This window comes from Scylla paramamosain, chromosome 14, assembly GCF_035594125.1.
Source record: "Scylla paramamosain isolate STU-SP2022 chromosome 14, ASM3559412v1, whole genome shotgun sequence".
NCBI lineage: Eukaryota > Metazoa > Arthropoda > Malacostraca > Decapoda > Portunidae > Scylla > Scylla paramamosain.
This window is the reverse complement of record NC_087164.1, coordinates 18,965,913-18,982,241: the sequence shown is the minus strand read 5'-3', so window position 1 is coordinate 18,982,241 and position 16,329 is coordinate 18,965,913. Positions and strand designations below refer to the sequence as shown.

General features: G+C 39.4%; 1 protein-coding gene across 4 annotated transcripts in view; it reads left to right on the top strand.

Annotated features, from left to right (window-relative positions):
• The first annotated feature begins 1,961 nt into the window (after nucleotides 1-1,961).
• The window catches only part of LOC135106979 (uncharacterized), a 105,219-nt gene continuing 90,851 nt past the window's right edge, over nucleotides 1,962-16,329 (top strand). For 2 of the 4 annotated variants that reach the window (XM_064016465.1, XM_064016459.1), the window contains exons 1-3: nucleotides 1,962-2,100; nucleotides 4,080-4,181; nucleotides 5,457-5,595. The gene's annotated coding sequence lies outside the window, so the exon portion shown is untranslated. Of the gene's footprint in view, nucleotides 2,101-2,429; nucleotides 2,541-4,079; nucleotides 4,182-5,456; nucleotides 5,596-16,329 lie in introns of those variants that run through there. The other 2 variants (XM_064016460.1, XM_064016461.1) reach the window with 2 other exon arrangements.

Genomic DNA, 16,329 nt, shown 5'->3' with positions numbered 1-16,329 from the left:
ACTGCCCTCTGCTCACGACCCAACATTAACAGAGTGAGGCGTCTAGAGGCATGTAATTACTGCCGCAAATCCTCGTACATTACCATAGACTTCTCCTTTACTAAGACCAAGGTAATGGCAGGTCGTGAACTAAGGCAGGCAGGCAGCACCATCAGCCAGTCAGCCAGCAACACGCTACCACTGCCAGCTCTCCTGTCATAAATATGAACCCTACCATATGGCAATACCAGAGGTGCCTTGATGACATGGTAATTATCTTGAGTCCTTTCCCGGATTTGTTATTGGTCCATTCTCTTCCATTATTTTTCATATACCTTTAGATACACCTCAAACGTAAATATGTAGTGGGAGAGAAGTAACCCCCTCTCTCCAGCACAGTAAATTTGGGGGACGTAGGAATGCGCTGAATGCATTTTTTCTTTTTTTCTTTGATGGGGGAGAGCAGCAAATAATTCAGTTTTATGATTAAAAACGCCGTATTACGCCTTGCACCGAGCGTGTATACGTAAAATGAGGCAGGCGTCTGGGTGTTTCTCAGCAACCACCGATTGGTTAACAAGGCTTTTAAGTGTCCGGTAATTGTCTAATACTGAGTTTTTAATCATAAAAGTGGTTTATTTGCTGCTTTCTCCAACTGGGAATGGAGAAGTCACACAGCACACAGTATAAAGGCTATACTCTTAGTCCAAATACTTTCAAGTGCTGTCAAATCTGATTCTCCATATGCTACCACAACGCAGATTTATCTCAAGTATCTACCTACACGTTTGATAGTAATAATCAACATTCTCTAGTCAAACAGAATACATTTATAAACAGTCTCCTTTCTTCTACTGCAATAGCTTCTACATGAACGTGAACTCCATTAAATTCCAAAATTAACGAAAAATCAAGGTAAGCAACACTGGCAGCATGGTGGAATCCATGTCACTATATCAACAACAGAAGTAATTGATTAAATACATTCACATATCTAATTGCCTAATTATCGAGAATCAAAACTGCTACATGGATTAAATCGCCATATATCATTACATTTACACAACGCTCATGCCTGTTAGGAACACACACACACACACACACACACTCTCTCTCTCTCGTACAATGGCGTCCCTAATCACCCCTCCCCCACAACCAAGTCATCTTCAGTTTCCAGTTATTTCCACAGCACAACTCAAAGTTATTTACATAGGTCGTAACGTAATGTGTTAAACAAGCACTGGTCATAACATGCCACTGGAGACGGACTTCGTGCACATGTGATTGTTATCTGTGTTGGTCTGGCCCAGTGTCTGTGTTTGCAGCTGCGGTGACTCATCCACTAGTGTTTAAGTACTCAGCAAATATCACGAACTCCTACATTTACTAAAATTAATGATTACAACGTTCTAGTCTCAAGATAACTTACTTTAGCATCTTAGGCCGTGTCAGAATTTGTTAACACTTAAAGAAAAAATAATAATAACAGTCACTGGCGAAAACACACACACACACCCGCACATGATAATAGACGCCGACAAAGGACAATTATCAATTAACACAAGGCATTGAAGGTTCGCGCGTTCATGTCTTAGTGAAATAATTGAGATCATTATATCTTTCGATATTTTATTACAAAAGCATACTATCCCAAATAAAAAAAAAAAAAATTGTAATATTTTTTTTAAACTAAAACTTGTTAGGCTCTTGGCAAGTGTACTCAATTTTTTTTTCTTAATAGCTCGTTCAATCTTTCCATCACAAAACCATATCATTTCAAATTATAAAAAAAAAACTTAATTTTTTATTGAAACTAAAGCTTGCTAGGCTATAAGTAAGTAAACTTGAATTTTATATAATAATCTACGTAAGCTGACTTGACAGGCTGTCGCTGCCAATTGAAAATAAATCCATAAATTATCAGCTAAAAATAAATATAAGTAAAAAAAAAAAAAAATCGTTTCCCTATTATCAAAAAAAAAAAAAAAAAAAACAATGAATGTCACTATTTGCCATATATCAATCAGCTGTTTGGAAATGCCACATCAACCGACATGCTCTTCCATACTCAAGATTTTTGCGTTTAATCTGAACATTTTGCTTCGCTTCGGTGTCAAGTCGGTAAGTTATTGTTATTTTGTTGCGAGGAGCATATGATTTCATTAGTCAGTAAGAAAAACATAAGAACATAAGAAATAAGGGAAGCTGCAAGAAGCGACCAGGCTTACACGTGGCAGTCCTATTTCCATCTGTTATCCCCATCCATAAACTTGTCTAATCTTCTCTTAAAGCTCTCTAGTGTCCTAGCACTAACTACATGATTACTGAGTCCGTTCCACTCATACCACTCTATTTGAGAACCAATTTTTTCCTATGTTCCTAAACCTAAATTTTATAAGCTTGAACCTGTTATTTCTTGTTCTACCCTGGTTGCTGATCCTAAGATTTTTGCTTACATCTCCCTTGTTATAACCCTTATACCACTTAAAGACTTCTATCAGGTCCCCTCTTAACCTACGTCTCTCTAGAGAATGTAAATTTAACAGCTTCAACCTCGCCTCGTAAGGAATACTCCTCATCCCCTGTATCCTTTTAGTCATTCTCTTCTGTACTGATTTTAATAGACCTATATCTTTCCTGTAATGTGGGGACCAGAACTGCACAGCGTAGTCTAGATGAGGTCTGACCAGCACCAAGTATAACTTTAATATTACTTCCGGCCTTCTACTTCTAACACTCCTAAAAATGAATCCTAGTACCCTATTTGCCTTGTTTCTGGCTTCTATGCATTGTTTCCCTAGACAGATTTCAGAGCTAACTATAACTCCTAAATCTTTCTTGTACCCTGTACCTACCAGAGTTTGGTTGTTTAATGTGTACCTATTGTGTGGGTTTCCTCTACCTACGCTAAGCACTTTGCATTTATTGATATTAAATTGCATTTGCCATCTATCCATCCATTCATTCATTCTATCTCAGTCTGCCTGCAAGGCGATGGCATCCGATTCTGACCTAATTAATCTACCTATCTTTGTGTCATCCACAAATTTACAAACATCACTACTAATTCCACTATCCAAGTCATTGATATATATTAGAAATAACAATGGCCCTAATACTGATCCCCGTAGCCCCCCACTAATTACATGACCCCACTCGGATTTCGAGCCGTTTATTACCACTCTCTGTCGCCTGTTACCAAGCCATGACCCTATCCAGCCTAACACCTTCCCATCTATCCCGTGTGCCCTAACCTTTCTCAGGAGCCTTTGATGGGGTACCTTGTCAAATGCTTAAGGAAGGAAGGACGTGGACAGCTGAAGTGCAGCGGTCATGGAAATTCTACATTCTCTTTTTCCCAGAAAATGTCTGCGACTTTATAAGCTATTATCTCCTGAATACCACTTCTGTGAGGTTACTGTATACAATAACTACCTCGTGTGGATGAAAATTATCTGTAGTGCAGGATATGTATACTGTACTTGTGTAAACCAGTAAAAAAAAAAAAAAAAAGATACGTATCAAAGACAGCAAATATACTTTGTTTACATGTGAGCTAGTTTTAGACAACTTTGTCATGCTGGTCACAGAGTATTTAATGTGATGTATTTTGCTTTTGTTTGTTTATTTTATCACTTTTTCACAGGGGTTGCTGATATTCGTTGTCTCCTTTATGTAGTCCTATCTCACGTATGAACCAGAGGGGTTCACCTTAACACTCAGATCCATGTCATTGTGTTATACTGTTGTGGTTTGTTGCTACTCTGTCAGTACTAACTTTTTAAGGTTAATCTTATGGGAGAAAGATGCTGATAGAGATGGAATATTATAAAAAAAAAATTCAGTGTGAAAATTTAGTTTATGGTAGTTTGTCAGTGTTAATGTACTGAATTACAAATTTCTAACAACTACTACTTAATTCATAATAATTCCATTTTCTAAGGACTCAAACACTTCTCATTCTTGTGGACACAGACTTGAATTTTGACAGAACTTGTTTGTAGCCTGTAGCCTGTAGGTATAGAGTGGGTGTTAGAATGAGTTACTGATCACTGTGTCTGTAGACCGTCTGGTGGCTGATGGTGCTGTACTTCTTGCAGACTCGCTGGAGGTCTTGGAGATAGATCACCGTGTGTTTCAAAAGAAGGTGCAGTCTCTCCAATTCAAGATCTGGGCTAAAACCAAAATCCAACCATTTAGAGGTATACTGGAAAGTTCAATCTGTTCATGCATGCAGTGAGAAGATTAAGGTCTCCCAAAGCTTCACACATCTTGTTAATGTAATAGAGTAATGGATAACAATTGTGTCTTATTTGAAAGTCACCTACTTAACTGATAAGCCCAGTACCAGTATGTGGTCCTATTGATTTCTGTATATGATGACAAAGATTCAAATTTTAGATCAATCTGTGCTCCATCTTCTGTATACTTGTAATAGAGATGTATTGGATGCCTGAAAATGCAGATGCAGACATCAACTTTTTGAAATTGCAGATGTAGATACGGATGAAGATAGGAGGGAAAAATTTGTGAATGTGAACACGGATGTGTGATGCCCATATCATTGTGGATGTGGATGCAAATTATTTTCTATGTTTATATCATATAAGAACATAATAAATAAGGGAAGCTGCAAGAAGCCACCAGGCTTACATGTGGCAATCCTTGTATTAAATATACCCACCTGTCATTCCCTTCCATAAATCTGTCTAATCTTCTCTTAAAGCTCCGTGATGTCTTAGAACTAACAACTTGATTACTGAGTCCGTTCCATTCATCTACCACTCTATAATGTTGTAAATTATGAAAAACCACTCTCAGCCATATAAGTCCATCTGTGTGTTACCAGGATGTAGTATGAGTCCAAGTTGTCCTGCATCTCACCAACCACTTCTCCCATTGTCTGCCCTTTGGAAAGTGGCAAAATAAATAACATAATAGTAAATGCCATTCATCTATTTATCTCATATTCTCTCCGAATTCTGTTCAGAATGGTACCAAATTATCAATAGAGTATCATTTTATATATATATATATATATATATATATATATATATATATATATATATATATATATATATATATATATATATATATATATATATATATATATATTTTTTTTTTTTTTTTTTTTAGGAATTCTGTACATATCCTCTTTCTAAAACTGTGGATGTGGACATAGCATGCATTGCCAATGCAGATGTGGATGTGGATTTTTTTAAATGCAGATGTCTGATATATTTCTAGTTTTTGAGGTATGGACATTGAGTACTGACAAAGAGGTGTCTTGATGTCTTTGGTAACAATTATAATATTCTCAGGATTATGGCGTTTCAATAGAATGACTCAGACCAAAAATTATTCAATGAAAATTAATTGGTGCCTGTTACTGGCTTTCTCTGAATGACAGTTATGGGTGTTTGAGCATGTCACATGCTTCTCAGACATCAGTCTTACTCTTATGCTTGTTTTTATAGGAGACAATCCTGAGGGCAGAAGAGCAAGGGGGCATCCACAAAGTTCATGGCTGGAGCAAGTTGATTGACCCTGCTGTTTGAAATAGGAAGGATAACTGCATGGGGATGTGCTTAGTGATGTCACCTTAAGTGGTGGTAGGTGAGTAAAACATTGCACCATTGCTGTTTGCTCCCTGCTGATGACTGACAGTTTCTGTGACAGTATTCTTACAGACTTGTGCAAGAGGAGAATTTTTAGATTATGGACAACATGAGTAAGATTTTCATGGGTAAGGACAGCGTAAAAAACATTTGAGATTGTTTTCAGTCTAGGACAATACAGTGGAACATAGTATAAAGAAATGATAGGAGGATGGTGATGGTTGGGTAATGTGAATGAGTCACTTCAGGCAGTTATATTTACATGTCTGCCATAGTCAACTTGAGGAGAGTGCAAAGAGAAAGAAATGAAGCATCATTCTCTCTCTCTCTCTCTCTCTCTCTCTCTCTCTCTCTCTCTCTCTCTCTCTCTCTCTCTCTCTCTCTCTCTCTCTCTCTCTCTCTCTCTCTCTCTCTCTCTCTCTCTCTCTCTCTCTCTCTCTCTCTCTCTCTCTCTGGATGAAACAATTACAAAATTTTGTAGGCCTACTACACACACTTTAAGTACCAGCCATCCAGTCCTTGGTTGTTGTAGTAGCATAGTATTGTGTGCTAATATTTCATATTTTACTATTAAACCTTTCTTATCAATAAAGACTACAGTGTCAGACATGCATAATATATACAATACTTCATTGTTATGTAAGGCTGCTAACATGTGCTGTGTAAAGTCTCAGTTTTAACTGTGTAGAATCTGTTCCTGAGCATATTAAACAATAACTTCTAAATGTCATTATAAAGACAGAGAATAAGAAAGTCTTTCATAACATGTAAATATGCCACAATTTCATTTAATTCCCTGCTTCATTATAGACATGTATTTACAATATTTTTCCATTTAGTATATACAAAAGAACATTTGGCAAGATGGAGTGGAATTCATGAAATGTACTTAAATGTCCAGTGAGTGCCTGATGACTTTTAATATGTCAATCAGAAAGTTAGAATATATATATATATATATATATATATATATATATATATATATATATATATATATATATATATATATATATATATATATATATATATATATATATATATATATATACACATGGATCCATACCACTTGAAATTGAACATGGCTCCAAGCCTCATACATATAGTGTGGGCAAAGACCATGTGTGGTTTGTGTAACAGCATTTTTATTATGTCTTTTTACATTTGATTCACTTATTTTTTAACATATTTGTTTAGTACTTGAGTGATTCTTAACCCAGGGGTTGCACTAGGGAAGCTTTAATAATTTGGGAATTGGGTGCAAACCCTGGTGGAAAATAGGAATTTCTTCAGTCACATTTGCCACTTTCTTAAGTTTATGGCATAGAGATGTGGCAAGAATAACTTTCAACATGAGTGTCAACCATATAATATAACTACATCACTTGCTGCAGTTAGCTTTAGGGAAGAACACCTCAGTAGCCTTGGTCAGCAGCCTCCTTAGGGAAAGGTCACCCAAAAGTGAAACCTTCCTATCAGAGAGGGAGAGGAAATCTTTTTCTGTAAACATGTAGTTATGAGATTCATAAATCCTCCAAACCTGTAAAGAAAAATATACCTTGATGAAATTATGACAATGTTGATGATTGTGTTAACAAGTGTTAGTTAATAATGAAGCTATGAAAACTTAAGAGCTTAGCCAGTCAATAACTTTTATAGAAAAGGAGGAATTAATGAATTTTCTAAAGATATCAAAGATCAAATTCTCAGTCAAATAAAAGTTTTTCATGTTTTTGCCACTCTGTGATAAAATTAATGGCATCACTCTGTTCCCAGCCACTGATGTTTGCTTGTTTGTGTGAGGCAACAGTGTCAAGGAGGAAGTGATCTGTCACTCTACAGAATGTTGTTCAAGAGCAGCAACTATTTTTCATGATGTATCATACCTCTTTCAAGAAAAAGGAGCTGTGGTGCGACTTGCTGGTAGGTTTGTGTACTGGTGAAGCTGCAGCCATGCCTGGTCTGCAGTCTGAACTCATCACAAGGGGTTAGAAAGTTCATCCATCAGTGCACAGTGCATTCATCATTGTGAAACCTTACCATCCAGAACTCTACTCGTATCTGCTGAAATGAAGGAGGTCTTGAAGGTGACTATTAAGATAGTCAGCTATAGAAAAACTGGACTTTTAAATACTTATATCTTCAGACTTCTGTATAAGGATATGAAGTCTGAACACAAAACAGTTTTTTGGCCACAAAAGTACATTGGCCATCAAAGGACAGCATGCTTGGTTGGCATTATGTAGTATGAGAAGTAGCATTATTTTTGAATTTGCAGCAGAAGACAGATTTACATGACAAGTTCCAGTCTAAATGCTTTCAGCTATCTCTAGCTTATCTGGTGGACAGATACAGGAGGGCAGGATGGCCAGTCTTCCACTATTGAGAAGCAAGGTCATAACTCTTTGGCTTATGTATTTGCTGCCAGTGAACAGGAACTACACCATAATTTGTCTCTGCCCTGCATGGTATCTCAGCCTGGGACCTCTTAATTGTGGCCCAGGCATGCTATTGAACACTTTTTTCCTCTCTCTCTCTCTCTCTCTCTCTCTCTCTCTCTCTCTCTCTCTCTCTCTCTCTCTCTCTCTCTCTCTCTCTCTCTCTCTCTCTCTCTCTCTCTCTCTATCTCTCTCTCTCTCTCTCTCTCTCTCTCTCTCTCTCTCTCAGAACTTCTTATGTACTATACTAAGTGAGCTGCCATTTCTTTTTTTAAGTGATCAATTTCACACCTGTTTCCTTAATTAATGACTTAATTTTTCTAGCACCTTTGGCAAAGTAAGGAAGCCAATATTATATTATGAAATGTAATTATCTTTTTGAACAATAATATGTATGTGTATTTTTATTTTTGAAAGTCAAATCTTGCTGATCAAAACCAGTGTCCTAATACTGTCAGTGATGTTCATTCTCATTTGTCAGCTTTATTCTTACATGGAGAAATTTAATTACATTTTCTATATTATTGACCAGTCTATAATTTCATGCAAGTCCTTTTCAAGATCAAGTCCACTGTGTTCAAATATCACCAAATTTTGTTTGCTTGTTATCAACAAAATTTATAATGACATTAATTTAACTAACATTTGTGAGCAACGTATTGTAGAGACATAGTGGATAATATCTGATCAATAAACAGTGACCATTCTTTGCCTTAGCCTGTTCAAATATTTTCATCCATTGTATGAGTATGGATGAAATCAGTGTTATATAAAATTAATGGATAAGATGGCTAAAAAGATATAAACAGATCGATCAATAAATACAAATCAAGATAAACAAATTGATGGGTTTTCTAACTAATGAGAGAAAACAGTAAAACAACTAGAGCTTGCATTATTTTCTTTCTTCTTTTATGCAGTTTAGTAGCACACTTCAAGCTGAATACATGTGTCCTCAGCTGCACATTGACTTGGTTCACTTTATCAATTGAGTTTGACCATTCGTGATCATCTGTTGCTTTATTGATGAAAATGTTTCTCCTGTTATACAAGAAGAATGCTTAGATATGTATTAGTTACTTGATATTGTGCCTCTCTTGTGTGGCACTATATTAAATTATTGTTTCATGAACCACTGCCTCTCTAATGAGAGAGAGAGAGAGAGAGAGAGAGAGAGAGAGAGAGCATATCATTTCTCTATTTTCCGTTCCATTTTGCATCCTTCCATCTAGTTTCTTCGTCTCACTTTCATCTAGTCACTTTATTCACCAGCTTCCACCCTTTTCCCTGTGCTTCTCTTTCCCCTCTCATCTCCTTATCCTCATACCACCTGCCCTTCTGTCACCCACGAGCAACGAGCCTGAAAAATAGTGTTACGCGTTGAGGAAGAGATGTTTGCGTGCTAGGAGGGAGACCACGGCTTTCCCTCACTCACGCCAGGTTGTCATAAAAGCAAGCGTTCAGTGATGCATGATGGAGGTGGTGATGGTGGTGGTAGTGGTGGTGATGGTGATTAACAAGATACGCAGTTCGTAATCATCAGCCTCGTTTAACCCAAGGACAAGGGCCCTCCACGACTCGTCCCTCAGCTGGGATCGGCGGGGAGGGAGGGGATGTGGTGATACTGTAGGGATGTGGGGGTTGTGGTTAAGGAGGATTAGAGTTAATGAAATATACCACGCTGGCTTGGGGCGTCTTGGCGAACTTTTTTTTTTCTCTCTCGTTTTAAGGGTCAGGGAGACTAACTATAAAGAAAAGAACAATAAAACGTTCTTTCTCAAGAGCGAGTAACTATAAAAGAATAAAACAAATAAATAAATAAAAAGTTAATCTTTACCAAAAGTTTTGTTGAATAGAGAGTTGCATCACTTACGAAAAAAAAAAAAAAAAAGCTTACTGCTTCTCGCAGGTTGTGAGTGCAAAGTTTACTTCATTATATTAACACGGAATCATAACAGCTTCCTCATCAAACTTTATTTCTCATTTGCATCAACCCCCCAAAAAAAAAAAAAAAAAAAATGTATCAGCATTTGGCATCTGCTAATACTTGATCGCTTATATAACTTATTGAGAGTTGCTTTACCTTTTTCTTCCTCAAACTTCAGTAATCTGCGCCACTATTTTTAAACTGGATTCTTCACTACAAAATTAAGTAGTCTAATTGTAGTGAAGTTATGACGGCAACTTTGAAGAAAACCTTTTCATTGACGTCAAATGATTATATACCAAGCCCGTACTTCCCCTACTGTGTTTGGGGCAGTGAAGTGTATTTAAGAACATGCCATATAAGAATCTCTCTCTCTCTCTCTCTCTCTCTCTCTCTCTCTCTCTCTCTCTCTCTCTCTCTCTCTCTCGTTACATCTAAGGAATCGTTCTTTCAGACTTGTGGCGTCTCATCTCGCCTACTTTTATCACGCTCTAATTGGAATTTATTGTGGATTTCGAAGGTGTTTTCTTGATTGCAGCGAAAGTCTAACGAGGATTCTGCATCACTTATATAAAGAATAAAAAAAACCTCAGAATGCGACTAATCACCTGTGCGACCTTTGAAAATTATTCGTTTCAGGGAACAAAGTTTCAAAAAAAAGGCCCGGGCTTCAGATTGACGAACATTTCAGCGTCATACTGGACTACTTTTTTACAGGTTTTTAGTGTATTAATCGTGGTGTTCAAGGGTATTTTAAGGATTACAGTGATAGTAGAGCAATTATTGTGCACCATTGCAAAAAACCATCACTGAAAAATCTTATTGATGTTCTGTACGGCCAGTGAGAACAAAACACCTCGCTAATGTTCTGTATGGCCATTGAGAACAGTTCATAGGGGAGCCAGAATCAAAGAATACCGGTCCAAATATGCAAAACTACCCGATCTCGCCTGAATTAAGAAAAAAATATATATAGTAGTGAAGGTGGTGGATTGGTGGTTCGTGTGTGTGTGTGTCAGTGTAGCGTGGAGCCATGGAGAGGGAGAGGGTGAGCGGAGGGAATGTTTGTTGACTACACAATTATTGACTAGCACTGAGATTACTGGGTCCGAAGGGTGAGAAGGAAATGCCAGCCGCAAACAGAGGTTATCAGAGTACGTCAAGATGGGCGGGCGTGCGTGCGTGACGGGCGGCGCTGTGCTGGTGTGTGGAATAGGTGTGTGTCTTGGAGAGAGAGAAATACACATAAGGGTAGTTTGAGATTGATACAAGTCGGTGCTGATATAAAGGCAAGATTAACTGATTGATTTAATAACTAGGCGACGCAACATCATGGTCATATGACGCCGATATAAATGTAAGGTTCGGTTACCAAGATGGAAATACTCATAATGCAAGAATCATCGGGCGTTTAATAAATATAATGAGTTAATGAATGAAAATAATAGAATACCGAAGAAATGTAAAGACCACGTCAAAGTATTTAGCCTGTTAATAAATAAATGTTATGCTGTGGATCTTGAACTCAGCGATGACGGAAGCGGGAACGTGTAGGAACGAATGTGGTGAAACATCGTTGAGAAATAGGAAAAAGGAAAAATGTGAAAAAAAAAATGACGTTGTGAGGGAAATACCACAGGTAGTGAATGGCTATGTAAGAGGAAGACATAATTATTATAGTGTGTGTGTGTGTGTGTGTGTGTGTGTGTGTGTGTGTGTGTGTGTGTGTGTGTGTGTGTTTACTTGGAACGAAGAGGTGAGGGAAGTAGGCGCCTGTGGGGATGAATATATGAAGACACAGTGTTGGGAAAGGTAAAAATCTGTACACATATGAAGGAAATACCAGGCAGTCGGGAGAGAAGAAAGACTTGGTGGACGAAATGTTAATGGAAGCGCGTGCGTGTGTGTGAGGGGGATGAAAATATTAACTGTATGAAAAAAAGAAGAAAAAGAAAAATTGCATATGTGAGGAAAATATTAGTGAGTCAAAGGGCGAGTTTTATGGATGCAATAAATAAATAAAGCGATCATAAGTAAATAAAAACCCGCAATACTGCAGTGACATGAAAAATAGCAAGGCATCATCCCCTTTCCATTTACTGCCCCATAAGCTAAGTCAAGGTCAAGAGAGAGAGAGAGAGAGAGAGAGAGAGAGAGAGAGAGAGGGAGGAGAACGCTGGTCATTACCAACAACCATAAAACAACACCTGCAGAAGCGGGGCACTTCCCTCTGTAAGCCTCGCCGAAGCACCGACGCAAACTTACAAACAAGATCGAGGGCTGAGTAGGGGGAGGGGAAGCCAGAGGTTACACAGAGCAGCAGCAGTAGCAGACAGGTCATCCGTCCTCCTGTCCCGCCCCATCCCTGGTCACGCGTCACCTTAAGAACAACAATCGGATAGCAAGTCACACCGCGCACGCATTCCATGTCTTCTATTTTCCATTGTCGAGGCTTCAGGCAGTGCTCGGTTGCCACAAGTCCCTCGTTTCGTTGTTAGTTTTTTTTTTTTCGGATTTGAAATATGCTTAGGATTTTTTTTTTCTATTCGTGGACTTTGTTATTTGCAAGCCTCTGATAGTTTCTAACTGTGCTAAGTCAGTTTTGTTTGAGTATAGAGAAACGTTGACTTCACTTCTTGGATTAATGTTCATCTTTACAATATAGTTTAGTCAGACTCTTGATGTCCCTCTCCTCTTGGTGCTGCCGTACCATATAGTTCCTCTTTATCTTTCACATTGTTTTTAAGAATGAGTTCTGTCATATCAGTGATGCCCACATAGGGACACGTTTTCTACCACGTCCTTGGCGCTTCCCTCCCTCCCCCCTTCAGGTAGGGTGTCCTCCACGGCGATGCCCGCGTGTGATAAGGCATTGTTCCGCCAGGCCCGCTGTGTAAAGTGAAAGTGTTTCGGATAGCTGTGAGGGAATGGTTTTCGCAGACGTACATGCATGGACCTGGAATAGTGTTGCATCACTGGTCTACATTTTGTGTTACACAATAGTCACATTATTGGAAATATATCATCGTATTGTTTCAAAATCCATTTTTAATAATCCTGTGGATTATTAGAAATGTGTCTTGTATTTATATAAACATCACAATATATTGATACTAATGGTTCCGATTGTGTATAAAATAATGTGTTACGAGCACTACAGTGCTAATGATTCTGCGAGCGTTTCTATGGCTATCATACAGCAATGACGCGTGACGCCTTTTCCTGTCACGTGCACAAGTGGCGCGGCCGCCGTTATTGCCTGCACCGCGGACAGCCGTTTTCAGGCTTTGATTGATGTACCGAGAAAGTCCCTCGCTCGCCAGCACGCCAGGTCACATTCCGGGCAGGTTAGAAGGCAAGAGTGGCCGGCCGGCTCAAGAGCTCGCAGTCCAGCATCCCCTTCACAACCCAATGCCTTTCTGATGGTGCCGGTAACGGGGCCGAGTAACGTCCGGCAAAGCCGTAAAAGGCACCCATACATCTTTAGACGAGGGCAGCAAACGGAGGAGCGTCTTGATGGAGCGGGAGAACCTTGCGTGGGTCAGGGACGGAGGGTACAAAAGTGTGGCTACGGAGAGCGTTAAGTAGGACGTAGGGTACGGATGACACACCTGTGACCTAAGCCGTAGAGCCTTCCTCGGAGGAGCCGGGAGGCACGTGGGCTACCAGCCGACACACAGCAGGGTCAGGTGACGTAACGCCGCGGCCTGGGCGACACCACACACAGCTAGCACTTAGACCAGACACTCGGTGTATTTTTTTACGAGGCAAAGTCCATCACAATAACGAGCGTGTCTATATCGTGTTTAATTCGTTCTCTCCGTTCTCTCGGCGCCAGGCTCCGGAAAGTCTGAGTGAGGGCTGCAGCAGAGGGTGGGAGGCTGAGCCTAGAGAAGCCCTCTTTATGTCTTGTTTTTGTACTTGTTACCGCTGATCTCTCTCTCTCTCTCTCTCTCTCTCTCTCTCTCTCTCTCTCTCTCTCTCTCTCTCTCTCTCTCTCTCTCTCTCTCTCTCTCTCTCTCTCTCTCTCTCATAAGACTTGCGTGTGGAGGGGACCACTGTTTACCATACTTATTAGAATCAAGGACACACGAAGGAATATGGCACACATCAGAATTTCTGATATGCCAAGAAACATTACTATTTTTTTCTCTCCCTCAACATTCTGCAACATTGATGGGTAGGACGCCAAGACGATACACACATACGAGTACATACATACATGAGAATTTCAAGAAACACGAAAAAACTCAACTGCTAAAGGATGTTTGTGTTATGGTACGATGTAAAAAAAAGATATTCTTGACCTGCTTCTATTTGCGGATCGTAAAGTTAGAGCAACTATGGGGTGGGAGGAGGGGGGATGCCTGGGTGGCTAAAAGAGGTGATGGTGTTTGTGTGTACGTAGATATAGTGGAGGTTGGAATGAGAGTGGGATGAAGCTGAGTGAAGTTTCTCTCTCTCTCTCTCTCTCTCTCTCTCTCTCTCTCTCTCTCTCTCTCTCTCTCTCTCTCTCTCTCTCTCTCTGTGTGTGTGTGTGTGTGTGTGTGTGTGTAACTGAATTCCATATGTATCTATCTGCCACGCGTCCGTCCATCTCGTCCTGCTTCACACTGTCCCGAGTCAGGTTGTCAGGCCACGTCCTCCCTTCACTCACCACCACCATCACCACCACGACCATCACCGTCACCTACCGACCGTCGCTTGCCGCCTGCTTTGATGTGTCGGCGTACAAAGGAGCTGTTTGGTGGCTCTGTATTACTCTGCATAATTAGACAGGCGGAAAATCCTTCTCCCCTATTCTCTCAATTGTCTTTAGCCTCTCTCTCTGGCTACCGGCCTTTATGACACACACACACACACACACACACAGTCAGTAGGAGTAGCGGGGTGGTTCGTTCAGCGGCATTGTGGTGTTTCACGTGTCTTGGGTGACATGATATGTATGTTAGGGTTGCTGATGACATTGTGTTTTGTTGGGTAATAGGGAGCTTCAAGATATTAAGTCAGTGTATTTACGAGCATAGGGATTACAAGTGGATAGAGGTGTGTGTGTGTGTGTGTGTGTGTGTGTGTGTGTGTGTGTGTGTTTGTGTGTTTGTTTTTTCTTTTTCTTCAGGGACTGCCATGTGTAGGCCTGTTGGATTCTTGCAGCTTACCTAATGACCTTATGTAGCTATTTACGTGCAGGATGAGAGAGAATGTGTATGTAATGACTTTCAATGTGGTACCCCGTGTGCAGTAATGGTAGATGTACTGCGTTGGAATACAATAGCAGAGATTACCCTGTTCATAGAAAACGTAAATATTTGTACCTTAGGCGCACCATGTTTACTTATGTATTTATTTATTTATTTATTCATTTATTTTATTTATCTGTTAGTTATTTGTCGATTGATTTTATTTTACACTTCTTTTTGCTTATGTAATTATTATTATTTGTTTATTTATTTATTTATTTTATTTTATTTATTTATTTTTTTTTTTTTTTTTGACAACTCGATGTAATAAGTATTCCGAAAATTCCGACAGCTGCACTTCAAGTTTATCGACCATTCCGCGTCGGGTGTTGGTGGTTTTATTTCCGAATTCGACACCGGTGTTGAGAAAAAACGAGACAGACGGAGCACTTTGTAACAGAAATGCTCTCTCTCTCTCTCTCTCTCTCTCTCTCTCTCTCTCTCTCTCTCTCTCTCTCTCTCTCTCTCTCTCTCTCTCTCTCTCTCAAGCCGTAAAAGTATCGCGACCATGACCATGTTTACTTTTAAATTATAAAACTTTAACTCACAACAGCAGAAGCAGAGATGATGATAATGATAATAGTGATGACGTTGATAGATGAAGTGGAGGGTGAGAAGAAGAAAGAAAAGAAGGTAAAGGAGGGTGATAGTACAAGAGCTTAGGTATCTGGCTCACACTTATCGATCTCCTAGTACACCATCCTGTGATAAGATATTTATTTCAGTGTGTGTCTTCTTTCCTCGTGTGAGTCACGGGATGGTGTCTGATAGGTGAATGACGACTGGGAGGGAAGAAGGACTGGAGGGCTTATCTTATCCGTAAGTAAACTCCTGTACGGTGTGCGGGATCTTAGGGAAGGGTTTTCTCGCGTGGATTTGAGGAGAGGAGTGTGTTGTACGTGCTTCTCTGTAAATTCTGTCTAAGTAAATTTTATCCACAAACTTTCCTGTTTAAAATTATCACTTGGAATTCACCTAAAGACAAGGAAATGCAAGCATCCTATTGTAATCGTTCAGTGGGGGAATGTTGTGTATTCGCTTAGTAAATTCCTCCCCAGTAAGTGATATTCTCACTCGATCTGTTCCAACAGAAGTTATGAAGCGTACAAATTAATGAGTTAAATAATAGG